The sequence below is a fragment of the Protopterus annectens genome, chromosome 5.part0 (assembly GCF_019279795.1).
Source record: "Protopterus annectens isolate FY-2018-M chromosome 5.part0, PAN1.0, whole genome shotgun sequence".
Taxonomy (NCBI): Eukaryota; Metazoa; Chordata; order Ceratodontiformes; family Protopteridae; genus Protopterus; species Protopterus annectens.
Genome location: NC_056735.1, coordinates 91,652,854 through 91,675,602, shown reverse-complemented (window position 1 = coordinate 91,675,602; position 22,749 = coordinate 91,652,854). Strand labels below are relative to the sequence as shown.

Below are 22,749 nucleotides of genomic sequence, written 5' to 3'. Positions count from 1 at the left end.
TCATACAGTTTCAGGGGTACCCTCTGGATATCTACAGAGGTGACTATACTATTTGAGTGACTTTTAGAACTGAACTTTTTTATTTTTTATTTTTTATTTTGTTGGAGGGGTAGTAACCACCTGCAGCAACTCTCACTTCACGAGAAACACTTTGGAATGAGTCGGTAAATTGCGGAAAGAGAATAGGTGTGACCTGCTCAAGGTTCAGGATCTTCATATGTCTCTGTTTTGGGGAGGAGAAATTTCCTCAAAGAGCATCAGAAGGGTCCCGTTATAAAATTTAACAAGAAACAACTTCTCAGAAGACCAGAATAAGGACCTCTCACCATTTTTATGTCACATCCAACTTGAAAAGACAACTGGTCAAAATAAGTTAAGGGCGTGGTCTTTTCCTTACCCTCAGTACATGAAGAAGATAACTGTGAGGGTTCCTTTTTACATTTTTCTACAGCTTTTCTACGGACAGATAGTTGAGGCCAGCCGTGAAGCCTAAAGCAGTTATCTACACTAAAACAAAATATTCTAGTGTGATTCTTATAGTCTCATGACTAAAGAAGCCTCTGATGTCTTGGAGAGCAATGCCTAAATCTCAAATTCTTTAAATCGGTCAGCACATAATTACCCTAATCACAGGCATTTCCATGGGAGAGCACATGGTTAATTAGCATTAGTCACTCCTCCAAAATGCATCATTAGCATTCAGCAGTAACACAGAGACTGCCCACCACAGTAATTCTACCAACCACATGGAATATCTGCAGTGGGTCTGTATGTGAATCAGAAAAGGGCGTCCACCCATGGTTGGCTGCCTGTATTAAGGCAGCCCTTTCTGAATACATGGGTCAAGCTTTAATTTTATAGTTAAACAGATAAGAGTAACACTTCACTAGCAAACAATGAGACATTCTACAGCTTATCTGGTGTTGTAATATAACTCATCCCTGTTCATATAAAGATTTCTCCAACAACTAACTTTTTAGAAAACAGTTCCTTTTTAGCTATTTATAGCACTTTAGTGGCCTAAGCAAGCTAGACTCAGGATATGAAGCTGTGAGCAGCGAATAACAGTATACTGACTAGCTTATGTTATGCAGGCTGAGACAAATTTCTTGCTGAAATTGTGAAACATTTTGAAACAGTTAAAAATATGTAACCTTCATGATTTGTGATGGAAATTTGAAATGAAAAAAAATGAAACATTTCTGAGTACTAAACAACATCTAAGTGATATTATAGGGTGAAAAATAACTCAGGATATAAGAACATATTTTTTGTGCCTTTTTCTTCCACGTCTGCCTGCTATCATGTTTTTCACTCTTTTTCCTGTCCATCTGTTCCCCAAGCCTGTTTCCCACTGAAACTGAGAGGCCATTAACGAAGCAAACACAGAGGTGGTCTGCGGCCTCATCAGCATCCTGTTCTAGTATGAACTCCTCCATCTGGTAGGTAACATGAACAGCTGCATCTGTGCTGGGGTGTGCTATGCCCCCCTGCTCCATGTGCATTCTGTTACACACACACACACACACACACACACACACACACACACACACACACACACACACACACACACACACACACACACATATATATATATAGAGAGAGAGACAGACAGACATACATACACACAGACACACACATTCACACAAACACAAACTCACACTCACACACACACACACACACACACACACACACACACACACACACACACACACACACACACACACACACACACACACACACACACACACATGCATACACATTCACACACACACACACACACACACACACACACACACACACACACCCTCACATTCACACATATACAACACACACACACAAACACACACACACACACAAACTCAGACTCATACACGTAAACACACACACACGTGCGTGTGCACACACACACACACACACACACACACACACACACACACACACATGCACACACATTCACACATATACAAACACACACACACAGCTCACACATACACAAACTCATACTAATACACACACTCACTTAGGTTCATAGGTAGGTACTAGGCTATCGGCCCAAGGGTCTAAGAAAGCCTAGCCAACAAGGTTCCCTGGGTTTCACCACCCAAGAAAGTTATTTTCCTGTGAACCAGTCCAGCAGAGCCACAGAAGTGATCCCCGGGGTGAATTTCCTATTTCCCATCCACTCATCAAAATTTTTCTTGAAGAGTGCTAATGAGGAACTCTGCTTGACATAGATGGGTAACTTGTTCCAGAGTATGGGACAGGAATCTATCCCTCCAGCGTGTCCTGTTTATTGTGGTGACAAGGTTTAGGTCCCTAGAGCGTGTAGCTCGGAGGGATTGGGATTTCTTTAGATGGAGCATGTCCAACAGCTCTGGGTTTGACATAGCTTTGTATGTTAGGCAGAGATCACCTTGGAGTAGGCAATATACTACGGAGTAAAGCTGGAGTTACATTCATGCATACATACACACACACACACACACACACACACACACACACACACACACACACACACACACACACACACACACACACACACACACACACACGCACGCACAGAAGCACACACCCTCACATTTACACACACACACACACACACACACACACACACACACACACACACACACACACACACACACGCAAATACCGTCAAGTACATGCACACACATTTCACAATTCATCAGGTGAACTACTGAGGGGGAAGAAGCCAGAGTACATTTCAACCTACCAGAAAGGCTGCAATTACAACACTCGGGACTATTGGCAGAAGTGAGAAATAGAAAAGCTATAAGGTCAGATAGGGAGGAATTGCCTGATTTAATACATTTTTTGATAAAGGCTTGAACCTGGGAGACATATCTAAAGGTAGTTCTGAGAACTGGTTATAAGGCGTGAATGTACGGGATTCAGGAAGGGGCTGCATAAAGTAAATAAGATTTGACGGAGTCCTGACTGAAGGAAATTTGCCTAGCTTCCAAGATTTGCAACAAAGTTGAGGAGATTCAAAATTTTTAGGTGGAAGTATCTGTACATATTTTTTGCACTCCCCCTAGGCTGAGCAAAATGTTTTTCTCGTCTTTTTCTATATACTGGAGGTTTTCTCAGCCATTGGCAGCCAACTGGGAACATATTTCTTTAATTGCCTAAAAGTGTAAGCTTTTAAAAAGCAGCTGCAAACCCTTTTGAAATGGATAGGTGGGGAGGAGTACACTCTGAAAAGGAAGTTATTCCTATTGACCAGGAACTGGGGACAAGGGTGAAAACAAGGGAAAAAGACTTCTTTACTTGGTTATGTTGGTCCGTACCTCTCAACTGTACAGATTTTCGCAGAATGTCCAGATTTTTGGCTCATATTTTTGAACTGTTCCTCATAAAACCTGTGTTTTTCTGACAAATTACTAGGATGATCTGAGCAATGAAGTCACTAAATAATGATATACATTTGAGTTTCAGACTTCAAACCCTTCAAAAAAATTATGTTAAAACAAATCCTGTTACTTTAGCAACTTTCTAACCTTATAAGAGTAATATTTAAAATATGTCCCTATTTTGGGGTCTTTGTCCCCCCATTTTGCCAGTCTTTGTCCAGATTTCTTGCACTGAGAGGTTGAGAGCCAAAAAGAATATTACTAGACACTGGAAATCCGAGGCCACCCTACACATCAGCCAGGTTGAGGGAACAACGCAAGAAGTTAAAAAATGGAAATAGCTAAAGTAGAGACAGAGGGTGCAGCAAACGTCAAAATACTTAAAAAATGGCAGCTATGGAACAGAGTTATGCAGCGGTAATAACCATCAAGGAAAGAATTATGGGTAGTCCAGCAGGGTATGTTGTGAGAATAAAGGAAATCTAAAGATAAATATATATATATAAAATGCCATTATATACATTTTTTATTTATATATATATATTTCTTATATATATTGTATGCATATTGTTGCATTATTTTATGTCACTTTTTACAGTACTTGCTTCAAACAGATGTTGGATCAGTACTGAAAGTGTATTGACACATTTTTCAGGAATGTTTGAGTGATTTTACTTGCTATACAGGTAGTTTTATTTGTTTAATTGTTTTTTATTATGCATATGCTATATTTATGCTTGGTTTAATATAATCCTTCAAGTGATTGGTTCAACCTGTTTGCCTCACTTTGATTGATGTTTGCAATATAGAAGCATGCCAGTTCATTCATTTTCTGTAGAAGATCTGATGAAGCAGATATGAAAGTGCTTACCTTTTTAATTTTATGAGCGAATAAACATTTTTTTTATAACTCCTGGCACTGTTTTATTCTGCTGGTGTTTTTTGTTACACATTTTTGTTTTTATTTCCCATGGTTTATTTATCTCAACAAGTGAATTTCTTTTTTAAAACTAAAGATGTCTTCAAGTGAACTGTCCCCTACTGGTTACTGAACAGTTATGAAAAGAGACATGAAATGATAGTTGCCACTGATGTTAAAATAACCTAGACACTCGTCTTTAATGGATAAGAAAATACATTTTTGCAAGGAAGCATGTATAAAATGGGAATATAAGTGTTAATTACTTTTATAAATAAATTAATTAAATCAGATTAATTACATTAATAAATAAAGCATTGCAATTAAAAAATGGTCTCATCAGTATTCAACCTTATTCTAGAAGTACAGAATATGTCAAGCTTAAATTATCTGCGTAAACAGGTATCTGGGCGAGATGGAAGCAAATGTGCAAGTGAAAATGTTGAGAATACAGATGAGGAAATGTTTAGAGCCTGAATGCTCTACCAGTGATAGATTCTGATTCCCTCTGGCCACAAGAGACAAGGTCAGTTATTCACTGGGAATAAAAATCCATTTTTTAGATGTCATATATCTGGTTGGGCATACACAAAAGTCTGCATTTTTTTCATTTGTTTGCTTTTACAACATGTTGCACCAGAAAATGATTTTACTGAAGTTTGAGACAACACTGATACAGTAAGTTCTGAGCTGTATGTTTGGTTAGCAGTGTTATTAGCTAGTAGTACTGGTGCCACTGGTCCAGAACGTTTGCATTATGTCTTACCCTGGTGTAAGATTTTTCCAGTCACAAAAATGGGAAAACATTTAAGTATATAATTATAAAGGAGAAATTGTTTTACCTAAAATACTTATTTATTTTATTTAGTTAGTTTGACTGGGTAGGACCCAATTTCCAGTGGAGGCCCAGGGACAAAAGTTCCAAAGTATTACAAAACATTTTAAGAACAATAGTTTTACAGTCTTTAAAAATAATACAAAAAACTGCAACAGTTTAAATAATTATGCCAAATTACACATAGTATGAAAACATTGGTTAAGAATTGATACCAGTTTTATGACAATGAATTAACAGAGAAATTTTAACCAGTTTATAGAGAAATTAAAGGTTAGTTAGGATAATACAAACAGGAACTGCAATACAAAGAGAGAAAAGCAGGCTTATGGTATATTTAGAGAGAAAGTCTATGTTGAGAAGTTGATTGAAGTAAGGAAGTGACTGAAGAAGTGAGAATAAGAAGGTATAAGGTATGAACAGGTATCTGTCCACATTTAGGGATAAAGTTTATCCCGGCTTTGAGCAAGAACAGAGCCACCTTTTGGCTAGGGAGTCTTTCAGAATGGATTTGAAGGATAGGAGGGAGCGTCTTGACCTGATGGAGAGAGATAAGAAGTTCCAGGCCTTAGCAACACGATACGAGTACAGACCATGCCCAGCAAATTTGACAGGTCTGTGGACAGGCAGGAGTTTTTGGTCACTGGATTTTAATGACCAACTGGGAACATACTTGTATAGGATCTTATTTAGTGCTGGACAAGCAAATGGATTCTGGATAATTTTATAAGTGGTAAGAAGTTGCATATATGTTAGTTGATGAGGTAGTTCTAGCCAATTTAGGCTTTTTAGTGCTATACAGTGGTGGGTTCTGAAAGGGGTGTTTGCTATAAATTTAGTAACTTTGTTACAGTATTGTTCAAGGTTTGATTTTTGTGATGCCCAAAGGTTAGTAAGGATGCGAACGCCATAAAGAAGTGTGAGAGAAGATAAACAGTGGCAAGAGTCAGCTGACCTGTGAGAAAGCTTTTGGCTCTGTAAAGCATCCCTTAGTTTTTATGGGGTTTTTCTTCTGCAATTTTTGTATATGCAAATTAAATTTAAGGTTAACATCCACTATCACCCCTAATAATTTTCTGTGAGAAGTGACTTCAAAGACTGTTTTACTAAGGGAGAGTACTTTAAATTTTATTTTATTATGGGGGAATAGATTTGGGGAAAAATAGTATTTTTTTTTAGACTGAGCATGAGTTGTGAGTTACACAGTCATATTTCAGTTGCTGTTAAAGCTTCCTGAGTAATTTTTTGGAGGTGTGCCATTTTGTCACATGTGCAAATGAGTGTGGAGTCATCTATGTACTGTATTAGGGAGGCCTGATGTGTGGATGTGTGGAGGGTGTTGGTGAGAATGTTAAAGAGGAGGGGACCAAGGATAGAGCCTTGTGGTACATGGATGGTGACTGGGAGGTATGGAGTGCGGGTGGAGTGCCATTTTACTGACTGATACCTGCTGGACAGGTAGCTTTTGTACCATAGAAAGGTGGGCTGTGAGAGACCTAATTTGGACATTTAAAATAGAAGTTTGCGGTGACAAACTGTGTTGAAGGCTTTAAACAAACCTAGAACTTAGGAGGAGACTTGTTCGCCATTATCTCTTGTTTTATTGACTGTATCCATATAGGTTAGAAGTGCAGTGTTAGTACTATGGGAGGGATGGAAGTCATGTTGTGTGAGGGGCAGGAGCTCTTCTTGCAGGAAATAGCTTAGCGATTGTTTTTGAATATATTTTTCAAGTATTTTGAAGGGGGGGATAAGATTGCTGAAGGTCTAAAGTTATTAATGTCTGTTGAATTCCCTCCTTTGTGCAGAGGGATAACGTGTGACTGCTTCCAGAGAGGGAATATGGGATTCCTGGATTGGCCTACTTATAAGGACTGTAGCAGGATAAGCAATGCTATTGGCTGCCATTTTTAGGTACTCACTTGGAAGGTCATCATCTGAAGTAGAGAATGGTTTGGTTTTGTTTAAGAGTATTTCATACAGAATGTGGGCACAGGCTTGAAGATGTAAAGCTGATGTGGTGATACATGGCTGCTGGGTAGGGTTAGGATTAGATGTTGTGGAATCCTTGGTTAGAGAGGCTATACTATCTTCAAATAAGATTTGAATTGTATTGTGGTTTTCAGTTGTGAGTTATTGCGGGAGGGATCAGGGTTGAATTTATGACCTGGATGCAAGACTTCTGTAATGGCTATCCAGAATTATTTAGAGTTATGCTTACTAATATTCTGAAAGTTACTATAGTGTAGTTTTGTCTTCATTCATTTGCTTTGTAGTATGATTGTGAAGCATTCTGAAGTTTTCAAGATGGTGAGGTGTTTTATATTTCTGACATTCTTTCCTTGCGTTCTCTCTATCCTGCATTACAGTTTATTCTTTTTGGATAGTCAGATTGCATTATTTGTTTTCAGTCTTTTCCTTCGAGGAGGTGCAGGGCTAATTAGGATATTAAGGAAAGTTGTATTAAATTTATTTCCAGCAATATCTAATCGGAGGATTTTTAGTAAGTTCCAGTTAATAGATGATAGGGTAGTAACAAATATTTCTGGGTTAAACATAGGCAGGTTGCATGTTGCTTTATAAAAGTGCTGTTTAAGTGGATATTTGAGATGTCTGGTTGTATAGATTGGGAGATGGTCACTAGGTGGGTCTGACATTGTCCTGGGGTGGTGAATTTGCTGGGGTCTGATACAAGGATCCATTCTACTAAGAAGTCTGATGTCTTGCTATAGTGTGTGCGGCTTTCAATCAGTTGTTTGAAACCAAATAAGTGTATATTAGATGTAGGGAACAAAAGAGTTTGTGTCCAACCAAGTGAGATTCAAATCACCTAGTAGTATTACTTTATTTTTATTTTTATTTATTTAACATTTGTTAACCGGGAAAGTCCAACTTGGAACAAAGCCAATTTTCAGCAGAGGCCTGAGGAGAAACACTCCAGACACATGTCTTTGCAACTTACTTTGTAAATTACTTAAGCAATAATCATAGAATAGGTGTTATTACAACTTTAAAAGGTGCAAGTGAACATTTCCATTTAATAAAGCCTTGCCCTTCATTGTATTCTTGCTGCATGTTTTACCTTGTTGGCAAATGATTTCTGTGTTTTAGTTTAAAGACAGCAATCAAGTACTGTGTTAAGTATGAGTTTAATTCACATTTGTGTTAAGTATGAGTTTAATTCACATTTGTCTGGCTTCATGGTGCAGGGGGATGAAGACCTTTATGTGACTCACGGGCTGGGTTTTGATTAGTAGCCAAAGCACTGGAGGAGTCAGGGGATGGGCACAGAAGAGATGTGGCCTGCTCCGGTACCCTGGGGAGTGGGAGGTGTTTTTTACTTGGAGGCACACTGGGTAGCTATGATTTTCCAGATGGAGATCTGTGAAAACCACCTCCTGTCCTTTGGGATTGGTGGACAGGGCTGCAAGAAGGAGTCATCTGTTGTGGAAGTGAGGGAAACATTCCTTGCAATCAGGCCACTGTACATCCTTCCCGTTACACTAGTGAAGGGGATGCAGCAGGAATGTAAAGGCAGAAAAGCATAGAAACCATGAACTATCTCTGATTGCTGTATTAATAATGACTCTTCTTGGTCAACCCGCACTCCACTTATGGGGAACAAACGGGGCAACTGAATAGGAAGGGGATGATGGTGGGCATATAGAACGGGCAAAATATGGCAAAAAAAAATGCAGATTTAGTTTGCATGGAGTAAAAGCGTCTTGGGACTGTGAAAGCAGGATTAATGAAGTTGGAAAACTTGCGCTATTACAAATTTCCAAAAATATTCAGGATGACAGGAGTAAATATAAGCAGTATCACAGATTTTGAATTAAGGAGGGGTATTCTGAATTACTGAAACAACAGAGAAAATACAGACATTTGAAAACATGATGAAAGACATACATGAGAGTGATACTGCACAGGGTAGTCTGTTGAAAGTTCATGGCTGAGACCATAAAACACAGTGTAATGCTAAAGGTTACTAAGGGGTGACTGTTTTTTTGTCATGCTTTTTGCCCCCATGCCTGCTGACCATTAGGCTTCCCTAATTAGACTCCATTTTGTTTTTCCAAGCCAGCTGGTGAAGGGTCATAATTTAGGCTGCCATGTGGATTGCTTATGTCCTGCCTGGCATCCTAGCAGTGTAGGCATGTATTATTCTGGCCTAACCTTTCCCTGGCTGGGGGAATGTGTGACCTACATCATCATAGGAGCTCAGTGCCTTCTCCCCTGCCAGTATATGTAACTGTGCACTTGCTCAGTGAAGGCTACTGCCAATAAGCAGCTTGGTCCACCACAAGCATGCCCCCAGGTCACCATATAACACCAACATCTGCTGCTACCACGAACCTGAGAAGCCATGCTCCTGTAGACAGCACACCGTTCAACTCCTGAGTGAAACACTGATTAGCTGAAGCACTGTATAACTCCTGAGTATAGTACGTAGTATCTGCTAGTTCCTCTAACCTAAGTAAAACCAAAATGGTTAATGTTCACTATCCCCGAATACTCCCTGCACCCTTCATTATCTCACTCCTTCATATACTTCAATCCTTGTCCCATACACCTGGCATTGTGACACAGCAGGTGGTACCCAACCCCAACCTTATATGACTTGTCTCTAAGTGGTGTGACAATTGCCTCTTGCTTACTAACTATCCATCGTTTCCGTTCAACACGACCACGAGAGATGTAAATACTTAACCTGCAGAACAAACTGTCACACCAGGCTACTATTGTTAAGCACCACACTTGCATAATATTGCACAAGCTGTTACAAACCAGGCTTTTAATTTATAGTGTGGCTGTTAAAAGGAGCTTGTTGAAGCCCCTGAAGGTCATCAGAAGAAATACTCACCCTCAAGTACATGATGTAACACTTACTCCAACAATGTATCTTCACATAGCTGGCCAACTAGCCATCAGGGAGGCAAGCAAAACACAAAAGGCCATCAAAGTCTGTCAGCACTCAGGGAAATGTCTTAGTCATTGGTGACTCTATTGTGCAACACACAGATCCCACACTGTCCAGGCAACAAGAGGGTGACATTGGGCTGCTTACTTAGGGTCAGAATCTGAAGAGCCATGATGGTCATTAAACTTGACAAGCATTGCTATGACCATGTAGTGGTTCATGCAGGTGTGAATGATCTCAGGGATTCCACCATAAGGGACATGCAGAGAAACATGGCAAGGATTACTATATGTGTTAGAGACAGGGAAGACGCCGGTCTTTAGTAGCAGCTAGCTTTCACCAAAATTAAGTCAAAATGCCCAGGGCAAGATAATTGACTTCAACAATAGGCTAATTAGTTGGTGGCATTCAAATGGGATCCAGCCTGTGTCAGCCTAGAGTGAGATGGTAGACAAGGAGTCCTGCTTTAGTATGTTTGGGGTCTGGCCATCTCACCATCTGTCAGGGATTCGTCATTTTATACCCCCCTGCACATTTCCCTCTTCCTCTGCTGTCTCTCGGTTGCATCTGGAGGAAGGGTGTGCAGTGGGAACATGCTAGCATATTGCCCCCATTGTAATCCCTCTTAGGACTATGCCCATTCTTCACATGCCCCCAGCCACCCCCACCATGGATCATGTGTGGGGACTCCCCTTCCATAGGACAGAAATGCCCATCCCTCCCCTGACACTCCATCAGTCACCTGAGCCACTAATCAAACCTGGGCTTTCTTGGTTGTTGCCAGGCCTTTATCCCTCTACTCCACTGGAGTTACAGGGTAGGTAAAGGGCGTGTAGGTGAATGGGGAAGGGTGCAACACAGAAGGATTAAAGCATGTAAAACAGAAGATAGTTGGGCAGTTTCACTGAATATTATGGGGCCTGGAATCAAGTCAGTTGAATGTTTAATCATATTATAATAAAAGAAGTAAAGGTGTCCATTTTCACAGAAACACACCTACCTAGTTCTCTGACAAGAAACTGCTAATTATGGGGCACACGATATTAGAAGAAAAACAAATGAGATGAAGATGGAGGCAGTAATCTGTGAAAGAAGATGACTAATAAAAGATGGAATGTTGAAACTGCAAGATATTGACCCTATATACAGCTTTCATGACACCGAGCACATAAGAGTGAGGACTGAGGAAGTATTATCCAACAAGTATAAAAGGGGAACCACAGGAGGAAAGTTTGTGTTTTCAACAAGTCTTCTAGTAGAAGGATACAGTGCTGTATGGATAGCAACCTGCCCAAATGACCTGGAATATCATAACAGAAGTAAGTTTTAACAGACACCTTGTTTTATTCACAGACTCTGATGGGTAGGGATGGCAAGCCATCTGAGCGGAAATACTTGCTCTATGGCCTGGTTCACAACTCTCATAAGAAAAGCATTTTGGGTAGAAATTCTTAAAATGAACGAAGGCACAAATAACTTGATAAAACAGCAGCACAAGCCTCCAGACACAGTAGAATCCACTCACGACTTTTAATAAATCTTCAGAAAATAAACTTAAAGCGCTTTTTGTCTGCTCTCAAAGCAGACTTCATCAGAAGTGGTTTTTACAATAACAGTTCACAATTTAACAGTTCAAAATTGTGAACTGCTATTGTAAAAATCACTTCTGATGAAGTCTGCTTTGAGAGCAGACGAAAAGCGCTTTAAGTTTATTTTCTGAAGATTTATTAAAAGTCGTGAGTGGATTCTACTGTGTCTGGAGGCTTGTGCTGCTGTTTTATCAAGTTATTTTGGGTAGAAATGTCAACATAAGTAAATTGTCTGACAGCTTAGTAGAGAGGATTAAGGCTGTAAGATGGTAATGAGCTTCATTCTTTAGTCCTAAGATTGATTCACTATGTCATACTAGATTAAACTCAATTCCAATAGACTGCTTAATCACTCGTCAAACAAACAACTACATAGAAACTACACTTTTGTTTACATACTATTTGATATAACTAGACTCTGACCATTCATTCATCATGCACTAAATCAAAACTTCAAGGGTTATTTATCAACTTTTCAAAGCTAGTAAAGGGTATACAAGTAAGACAGATGTAATACAATGTGCACTCTGGCTTCGTGTGAAATATGTTATGACCAAATTACAGTGACTGTTAGAAAAGTTACCTCTCTACCCGTAATCTCATGATGCACTCTGGGATCTCATTCTATACCTGTATGTATTGTTTACTGTATAGAACTGTCAGAAGGTATAACTAGTCAAGATTACATTACTCAGTATAAGTACTAAGGACAGATTATACTTAGATACTTACAGTATATATAGCCCTTTTCTGCTGTCATTATCATTACGTTTTAACTATTTGTTAGTTCCTGGGTTTTAGCTACTGTATAGGACTTCTATGAGTCAACCCACCCTACCCTCCTGTTTGTTAAATAAAGAAAATAAATGTACAACAGGGAAGTCTGAATGTTAAACTGTGCACAAAACTGCAGTCAAAGCTTTTTGAGACTATTAGTAGCCATTTTAAAGAAACAAAAGTGGGAAGGCCTCAGAAATGGAGAGAGACCAACAGCATGGAAAATATGCTGAAAAAGCCATTAACTGTTAAATTAGCAATAAAATGTAATATGATGAAATACAAACAAGGGTTGTTTATTTTTGTTGTTCCTTGCTTAGAATATCTATCATGCATAGCCATTCAAGATCAAAGTACTTGCAAAGACTCTACCAGAAAGGAAAGACTATGTTCTAGGGCTGTTGTGGGCCCCCACATTATAGTACTATTAAACAATAATTTATTTTATTTTATATTTGTTAATCGGGTTAGTCCAGCTGAGTGTTTAGCTCGTTTTCAGTGGAGACCCCAGGAGAAAAGCTCTGCAGTCAGTATTTACATTTTACTTACAAACAATAAGATATTTTCATTTGCATCTAAACAAATAGTTAGAGAGATAACATTTGCAGTAAGTCATACAGAAAACAGTTGGGTAAAATGTCAGAAATCATATCGCAAAAAACATTTACAATAAATCAAACAGAAAACAGTTGGGTAAAATGTCAGAAATCATACTGCAAAAACTTAGGTACAATGTGATGAAAGGAATACAGTGTTCATAATTCCTAAGTGGTTATACACAGGGTACAAGAGGAGTAGTAAGGGGATGAAGTGGTTAAGCATAGAGACAGAGGGGTAGATGTTTATTAAGCTAGACAATGGAGGAGAATGGAGGGAGGAGGAACAGAAACTAAGGTTGATAGTTTCAGGGAGGATGACTACAATGGCAGGACCATTTATTTGTTAGCATTATGACCACAGGAATAACTTAATTCCCTGACATTATTGTCATGGACATCATTTAAAATGATGTTCATTTTTTTTCAATATATTAGAATCCCCATGGCATTAGTTATTATTGTGTAATTTCACAGAAATTCAAAATTTAAACCTGAAACAGCAGAGTTAAAACAAATATCCATTTGTATAGAAAAAAATACAGAGTTTCACTGCTGGCATGAATTATACATTTTCCAGCTATGGTCTCCCGTAAGAGTATAATTCTCTTCCCTTTAAGCTAAGTTCAGTAAACAAAATATATTAAAACATTCCCTCCAATCACACAATACATAATCAAGGTTGATTCATATGTCCTCCATGCATTTTTCTTAAACAGATTATTTTGTTCATTATTTTTTTTTTTTAGGAAGAGAGATAAAGTAATCTTCATAAATTCAGAAAATGCTGTTGTCCTTGATGGTAAGAGTATGCCACAAGGAAAGCTAGAAGGTTGTACAGTTAACTCCTGCGGTATAACTCTAAACCATACAACCTACTACCTCACCCCGCATGCACACAGCCTTCATCGCTGGAATCTTCCTTCATGTCCTCAAGATACTAGGCACAGATGCTGAGATATAACCATTATGAATTATTATGTCAGTACAGTATACTTCAGACATTACAAATTCTAAAACAAGATGAGTACGATGCAGATTGTTTTTTGAATATGGGTTCTATAAAGTTTATGGTTACAGCTTATCTTACTTTTAACAAAATAGTGCAGGTCTGTAGATGTGTGATAGAGACAGTGAAAAGCAAAAAAAATAAATAAAATACCAAATATCCTGTTCTCAAATATGAAAAATTATGTTTGTATTTTATCCTAGGTATTACAGAAAACATTTGTTACTCATATTCCCAAAAGCAATAAAAGAAAAAGACTGCTAACAGTTAAAAATATTAAAGTACACAATCATTAGACATTAGACAGAAAAATGGTATTTTTGGTGTCATTCAAGATTTTTGCATTGCACATAACAGCTTTAAAAATAATTTCAGTATAAAAGGGTTCATTTTCTTATTTTAAGAACAGTAACAGGCAGCCTTAGGAAAATTGCAGAATCATGTTTATTCCTGTATAATAATATGTACACACACTCACTCTCACACACACACACACACACACACACACACACACACACACACACACACATGCACGCACACACTCATAAACAGACACACACACCCCTACACAATGCCAGTAAGTTAGTAACTCTCAACATAAAACTTAACTATTAGTTGCCAAACAAATCATTTAATCTGCTGCAGAAATTTTATTTTAAGATACTGCTTGGTAGCAATTTAAACTATTTTATTATTTGTAGAGAATATAGCATTCAAATGGTTGTTTGGCATAATGTTCCACTATTATGATTTAGTGCACATTAAAATATTGCAGAATAAGAAATCTTGTTTCTATAAATACACGCTGTAGTTTCATTAGCTAAAGAAAATTCAGTACATTACTAGCACAGATGACTTAATATATATTAAAATACCTTCACAGTATTTCCAGTTTTGTTTTAACTAGGTTGTCTGTACTGTAATATTACAATGAAATTTGCTACTAAAAGTATAGTGATTTTTTTAACCCCTGAAGGCACTTTATATAACTGTTTTTTTTTTTTTTTTTGAATGGGAAAGAACTGTAATATGCACTTGATCTCTTAAAATGAAATGTTTTATCCCTGTTGAAATAAATAAAAAATAAGTTGTATTGTAATAGTAATAGTTTATAAATTACTTTATCTACCTACCCACCCAATATGTATAGCACAGTTGCACTTAGCTACATATCTAATTGTAAATAAAGTTACAAGTATATCAAATGTCAAATATGTGATATTTGTAAGGCATAATGATTTGTATTATTTAATCTGCATGATGTTAATTCTCCATGGTGTTTTAAAATATTAAATGCTATCAGCCTGACCAAGAGATACTCCTTTAATCATCCGCTGAGCAATTTAGATTCATCAAGATACAGTACTGAAAAAGATTCTCTATTTATGTACACAAAAATGCAAGCAAATACAGTATGTTTCTCAAAAATGATTTCCAAAAATTAACTATAGATAAATAGAAAATAAAACACCACTAGGTATGTTCTCTAAATATCATCTTCAGCTCTTTACAAAGCAAGCTTTGACTAGATAGCCATGAAGCCACAGACCCTTAGAAACGAGCTTGTGTCATGCCATTTACCACAAGATCGGATCTACGGGTTTATGCCAACTGGAAGTTTCAAACTTCACAATCTGATTTAAAAAAAAACTACTGATATGGTCATGTTTTATTATGCTTCTAACTATGGTCATCATACCATTGCAGTTATTAGAAATTAGCTAACATAATGTAAAGTTTACATGAAACTGAATTACACAGTATTATCAGAGTTTACTGTTATTAATATAGTCAGAAATGAAATAGTCATAATATAAAAGGACCAAAAGAGCAGATCTTCTAGTATTTACAGTAAATGCACACTGAAAAGAAATTCAGTTTAAAAGACTAGATACCATATGAATATGAAATAATGACGGCATACTTAAACAGACAAACTTAACAACAGTCAGTGTGTTACTGTGCTACAATTTTTAATCTTTACTTTCCATTTGCCCCATAATTAATAATGGAATGAGATTTTTAAGCACAGTAGACTGGAGAAATTAACTGGATATAAACCTTATTAAATTAATCAGATGACAAATAGTCAACATTAAACCAAAATCAGATGTTGAAAAAAATTAATATTGTTTTGGTACTTGCTACATACAATTTTAAATAACTTTAGGGCTAGTGGTCAAACATTTTAAATGTTATTTTGTCTATAGAGTCGCATATCTTATAAACAGGAATTTCATAAAATGAATGTTGGATCAACTCTTCTATTTTTACATATAGAGTTGAAATGAAACAGTTTTCACAAAATATTTCACATTATCAGCACACATATAACTATGTGTATTGTGCTTAGCCGATGACGTGACATTTATTATTTAATCTTTAATAATTGAAGTACTTAGAGAAGTAAATGCTGTACAGTGTGAAACCAACATATGGTGCAGGACAGATGAAAAAAATAATTCAGGATTTAAGCAGTTCTAATGATATAAGAATAAATTACTAATGTTTTATGTTAAAGTAAATCTTTGTGCATGGTATATGTGGACCATTTGTTCAGTTCTGGGAATTAAATGATACTACATTGTAAAACAAAAATGAATGCCATGTGGTAATCTCATTTAACTATATAGTTTAATTTCTGACTGTGTTAGCTATAGTTCAAAATCCTACCTAAAAACCTAGAACAATTCTCGCACTGTATTATAATTATGATTAACAAATGCTAAACCAATAATCTACAGAATAAAATGCATATTATAATTCTACAACTGTGGTTGCGTTTTACAGCAATAGAAATGTGCATTCAAAACTCTGATCATCCAGACTAAAGAATATTTGGACATTAAATGCACAAGTTTGCTAAACAAAGGAAAACAAAATTCAGCAAAATGCAAAGAAATGATTGTTTGCACAAAGCTTGAGGACATGTTGGCATAACAATTTAGATGCTATCTTAAATAATATCAAAATGCAAGTGATACTGAAGGGAAACCTGGCACAATAAAAGCACTGCAATATTCATACTTCTCACTAAATAAACATTTTAACAACTTCTGATTACAATAATCTATACTATTAAAAGCTGTCCAAGTTAAAGAAAGCACCAGTAGGTCCTTTTAGGCATGTTTCTCATAAACATTACCCTTTAAAGTCACATTAAGAGTATGAAGTCTCACTGCATATTCCTTCTGTTAGCCAGATCATTTACTATCAGTTTACTACGACATTACAATATTCATGTAGTTGAAAAGTTATTATAAATCAAAAATTGTAAATGCTAAACATATATTAAGATAAACATGATAACATGCAATAAAATGCTGAAAAACTTTCATTTGTTATCATACAAATACAATGAAACCAGATTAAAATGGTGGAACATAAAAAAACACTCCATCAAAAAGCACGGCAACTGTTTTGTATAATTTAGATATAATTTTAAATTAATTATAGGTTATTTTTTTTAAATTGTGAAATACTTTTGCAGTAAATACATGAAGGACATATACTAGAAATTAACATTATCTTATCTTTCTTCTCTTCAGACACTAATTTATAAGTTTAAACGTGATCACCATAGGAACTGAAAACTGACATCTAAATATGTCAGAAAATGCAATCCTGCCTACTGATCAATAAAGAGCCCATTAGAAAATAAGTAAATAAATAAAAAACGAACAGCAGTATCTACAATTCATACAACTACCTGAACAGCCACATTTAAATTGGGCTGATTTATATTCTCAGCTTGGCAAATGTTATTCAGTGAATGACTGCATAGTTTTTGAAACTGCCTTTTGTCTTTTACCAACCTTTCTTATCAACTTTTTCATAGGCATTAGAACAATTAAAAATAGGAATTTAATCCACAATGAAACAGAAACATTTTAATAGTTAAATTCACAGATATAGTGTCTATATAGTGCATTCATCCTTTTTACAATAACCATAACATAAAACTAATGATGGGAATCACGTGTCTCTGAAACTGATATTTATAATACAGAGCAAACTTTGCACGACGCTTGCAGCAAAAGGCCATTAATGCCCATCTAGTTTAAAGAAAATATTTAGATACCGCTGTCTATAATTTCATACACACACATATATATATTTTAGGCAATTTCAAACAATCAATGCAGCTAACATAAAATATGTTTGTTGTATGTACATCAAAGTAGGTTATCTTTTGAGCATTTGCTGTCATTATATGATTTTATCTATACGAAAATAAGTACAATTATGCTTTTAGTACATTTACAAGAGCCGTTATTAAACAGTTCTAGTAAGCAAGACAAATTGTGAAATGCACAAGTCAGCAAATCACAAAAAATAATTGCAGAACCTAAGTTTTTTTTTTAATGTTACAACTGTCTTTAAAATATAGATTCTCATAAAATTTAAAAACAATTACTATGACCCTAAAAATGCTGATGGATTTTCTTTCTGAAGTATGTTGCGGGTTCTTATGAATGGTCTTAGCTTCACCTGACAAGTTTTATTTAGTTAACCATTATACATTTCTGAGGCATAAACATATAAAATAATAGATATATACAGTTTTAAGTTACCTTGGTTGATTTCCACAGTTCAGAATTTTCAAAAGATATCTTCATTTTTATCTAGTTATTTCACAAAAGGGAAAAAGGGAAAACGTTATGACTGCTATCACTGCTATAAGTATAGACAATAATACATTTGTAACTGAGGACAATACTGTCTACAGTAGTTACTTTCAAGCACAACACACACACACAGATATATATATATATATATATATATATATATATATATATATATATATATATCTATACACACACACACACACACACACACACACACACACACACACACACGCACACACACACACACACACACACACACACACACACGCACACACACACACACACACACACATGCACGCACACACAAACACACATGCACACACACTTACATAATCTCTGTAAGACAAAAACTCATTACTGACTGGTTATTTTAAAGCCAAATACAGTTTGTCTTTAAGGCTTAAGGTAAGACTGATATGCATATCTGAGCATTTAAAAATATTCTGATTTTTCAGCACATTTAAGAGAAAAATTATGTACTATGCTTCAGAATTAAAATCATTATATTATGAAACTTTGTGTGATCTCTCTACAAGTAGAGATGATAAAGCATTTATTTCATATTTATTTCAAAATGCATTTTCTCTGGTGACACAACATGCTATTTGTAAAACAACAAGGTTTTGTCAATAGAAACATAATGATGTCATAAAGTCGGTGACGTTAAGGACAGTGCAGCCTTTTACTACTGACTTTTTTTATACAAGATAGTAAGATGGCTCAAAAATGTTAACCAGGATATAAAAATAAAAAAATGTTTTCTACTTGTTTGCTGTGACTGAAATAAATTAATGAAAACACACCCTGAAAGTAATGCTATATAAACAGAATACGCAGCTAGTTAAACCACTTGACGCAGTAAATATTTTACATGGAATGTGTTCTTTCCATCCCTTTTGCTCTCACTCTTTGGACTGTATTCTCATGATAAAATGTTAGCACTAGACAAAAGACAAAGACCGGTATTCTTTTTCTTGCAACACCCCAAAATTGACAACTATGAAAATAAAAAAAAAATGAATTTCTCTTCATCTTGACCCTCAATATTCTTCTTTTCAAAGGAGTTTCATCCATTTAAAGGACTTGAGTAATAAAGCACTTTAAGTCCAGTTTCTAATTAAAGAAAAATAAAACTACATAGGACAGTGACACAATTAAAACAGGTTAATAAAATGTAATAAAGCCAAAGCTAGAAGCAACACCAGCTACCCAAAGTAACTCATGAAAGCATTTCATCTATTCCCAAAATTAAGAACAAAACAGTTTTCTTTCAGTAATATATACAGCAGGTTACTTTGGTGTTAGTCATACATTTTAGATATACTGAATGTCACTGTGTGCCCAGTCACATAAAAATTTGTTGTATCCTTATCCAGTTCTGTAAGTTTCAAAGATGGAGCAAAGGCAAAGGAATAAAGACATACTTGGTCCTTAACTTATCAAATTCAGGGTTCACACTAGGCAGACACTGAGTAAGAGTCTTAAGTTCTCCTGATTTACACTACTTACTTTTATATTTCAGGAAAAAAAACAGTGCATGAGAGAGTATAGTATTCTTAAATGAGTTTTCAGGTACATGCAGAAACTCAGAATTGTACTGCTGTCCTGACATATTCATTCCTGTCCTTTTTAGGAGTGTGGTCCCCACAAATGCTAACCTTCGTCCAGGAAGGAAGGAAGGATTATGACATGTATCTTATGTCATACCACAATACTATCTAACTTAGCAGCACTATAAAAAAAGCTGTTCCGAAGTCAGGAGCATTGCTGATGTCAGTCAGAACATGGGCGCATTTACACCTTCCCAGGTATCCATGCCTTATTTTACAAACTACTATAGTAATTATAGAAATAAAAGGCAACAATACAAAGATTGATACATTTGTTTGTTACATCTATGTTATTGATGAATAATTAAGTATTTTTTTACATTTCGTAACATTATCTTTCAAGTATGGCACACATATCTTATTTTTAGAAATAAAGCAGCAGGCATATTAATGATAATGACCACCATGTAGCAAACATAAATATGGAACTAAATGTTTTCTGTAAAAAGAAACATAAGCTTGGAGTACAGTGAATATTATACCTGAAATTAAAACAACACCCAGCAGGACAGGGCATCATTAAACCACCACTAAATATTAAAACATATGCAAATATCTGCTCTATTCTGTTTATGACGATGAAGCAGTCTGCACGTGTTTATTTCTTTTGCAAGCACTTTCTTGATTTCTTTCACATGCCATCAATTTCTGGTACTGCAGCTGTCTTGGATTTTCAGTACTCTTGTGTGAAGGACTCAGTTTTGTTTCTTCAGAAGATGTGATACTCAGAATGGTACCAGTGGGTCCCCCCTTTCCTTCCCCCTTCTTAGTCAAAGTTCCAACCACAAAGCATTGCGCAGAACATACACCAAATCCTCCACAATGGCCTGAACCTTAGTGGAAATCCAGGGATGTAGTAACAGTTAAATACATCCAGTTTGCATCGACTTTTTATGAATGGGGAGTTGTGCAAATCGGCTGAAGCAAAGGGGTGAAAAGGCAGGGTGCCAGTTTAGAACACACTGCTGCACTGATCTCATGCTGAATGTTGTCAGCCTGTTTGCCCAGTCCAAATGCCTGTTCATTAGAAGGAGATCATTTTTATTTACTGGTCTTACCAAAAAAGGCTGCTCAAGATAAGAAGTAATCAATTAAAAACTAAATATGCAGTTTAAATATTCAGTTATGAAGCTTAAATACGCTATTTAACTTTGCATTTGTACCTCTCGGGACAATAAGCAACACAATTTATCAGGCATAAAAAAGGACAGCCTCCTGGTGTCCTGCCAAAAAAGCCAGCATAAAGGGGAAGTTGTGCTTGAAAGCTGAATCGTTCCCTGAGTGCAGTTAAATTCACTCAGATCTGCCATTTTCTAAACCATGGAAGAAAAAAGGGAAAAAACTCAGACTGGGAGCTGCTTCCCAAGGCTGTCTTGGCACCATGATAGAATCTCAGTCATATGGTCACATGGTCCTCTGCCAACAGCATAGTGCATTCCCATAAAACATTCTGCTGATGCTGCAAAGGCTGCTATTGTCTTAGTCAGAACCAGAGTTCAGCCCACTCTTGACTGAATTAGCTGAAAAATGCATCACCTTTGGGGGCTGGGAGTCATGGAAACGTCTACCTGGCATGGTGCCCACTTTTTCTGCCCATCAGCTACAATGGGATTGCACTGCCGAATGTAATGATGGTTAGGAATGCGAGAAGACATCCAAAGTAAATTTGCGGTTTGCAGACTCTGCTTCATTTGCTCAGCAAACTGTGGCTTTTAGTCATTTAGGAATAAAAAGCTTTCCTACTAACTGCAGCAATTAAAAGTCCCAAAACAGCCTGCTCTGCAACTTTAGAAACACTCCCCAGATTTTTTTTCATATTCCAAAACTGGAATTGAAGCTGTGTAGAAACACTCCAAAACTTCTGTAGCATTCACTTTTTATATTTAACCACTTCAGCCCAGTACCTTCCGGTGTATTAATCAAATCAAGTGCGTGTACAAGTTTGTGCGATGAGAAATGTCATTTCTGATGTCTAGTTTATTTCTATAAGCACCTCAGTCATGCCTGAAAGCAAGCATGGCACATTATTTAATTAAAAAAACATAACAGACAGACACACACAGTAGACATTCTAGTCTACAAATCTAGCTTTCACAAATGTGAGATACATTATTTGAAGAATAAATTTACAAAAATAAATGCAGTTTACTAGCAAGAAAACAGAGGCCCATCACAGATACCACTTGTGCCAAGCAGCTTTGTCACTACTACTTAGACAATGCTACGTGTTTCTGCCTCTCCTTTGTCTGTTTACTAAAACCTCTTAGCTATTTTGTGTGGACACCTTAAGATATGTGCAGGCATTTCTTCATTATGTCCACTGGAATGTGTTCAGCTATCAGCTATCTGTGCTATGAAGACTGGTTTCTGATGATCTCACGTTTAAGCATCCATCGTATTTTCCTTGCTTACTCTATTGTACTGCTTCATCCTCACCTGAAGAAGCTCTTCTCCATCCCAACACGTTACTTTTATACCACTAAGGAAACTG

At 36.4% G+C, this 22,749-nt stretch overlaps 1 long non-coding RNA gene across 1 annotated transcript in view; it reads right to left on the bottom strand.

Moving 5' to 3' along the window:
- Positions 1-22,042, bottom strand: part of LOC122802501 — a 423,630-nt gene extending 401,588 nt beyond the window's left edge. The window contains exons 1-2 of the long non-coding RNA XR_006364946.1: positions 20,741-22,042; positions 18,595-18,645 (exon numbers count right to left, since the gene is read on the bottom strand). This is a non-coding gene — a long non-coding RNA (uncharacterized LOC122802501). The remainder of the gene's footprint in view (positions 1-18,594; positions 18,646-20,740) is intronic.
- Positions 22,043-22,749: the final 707 nt, after the last annotated feature.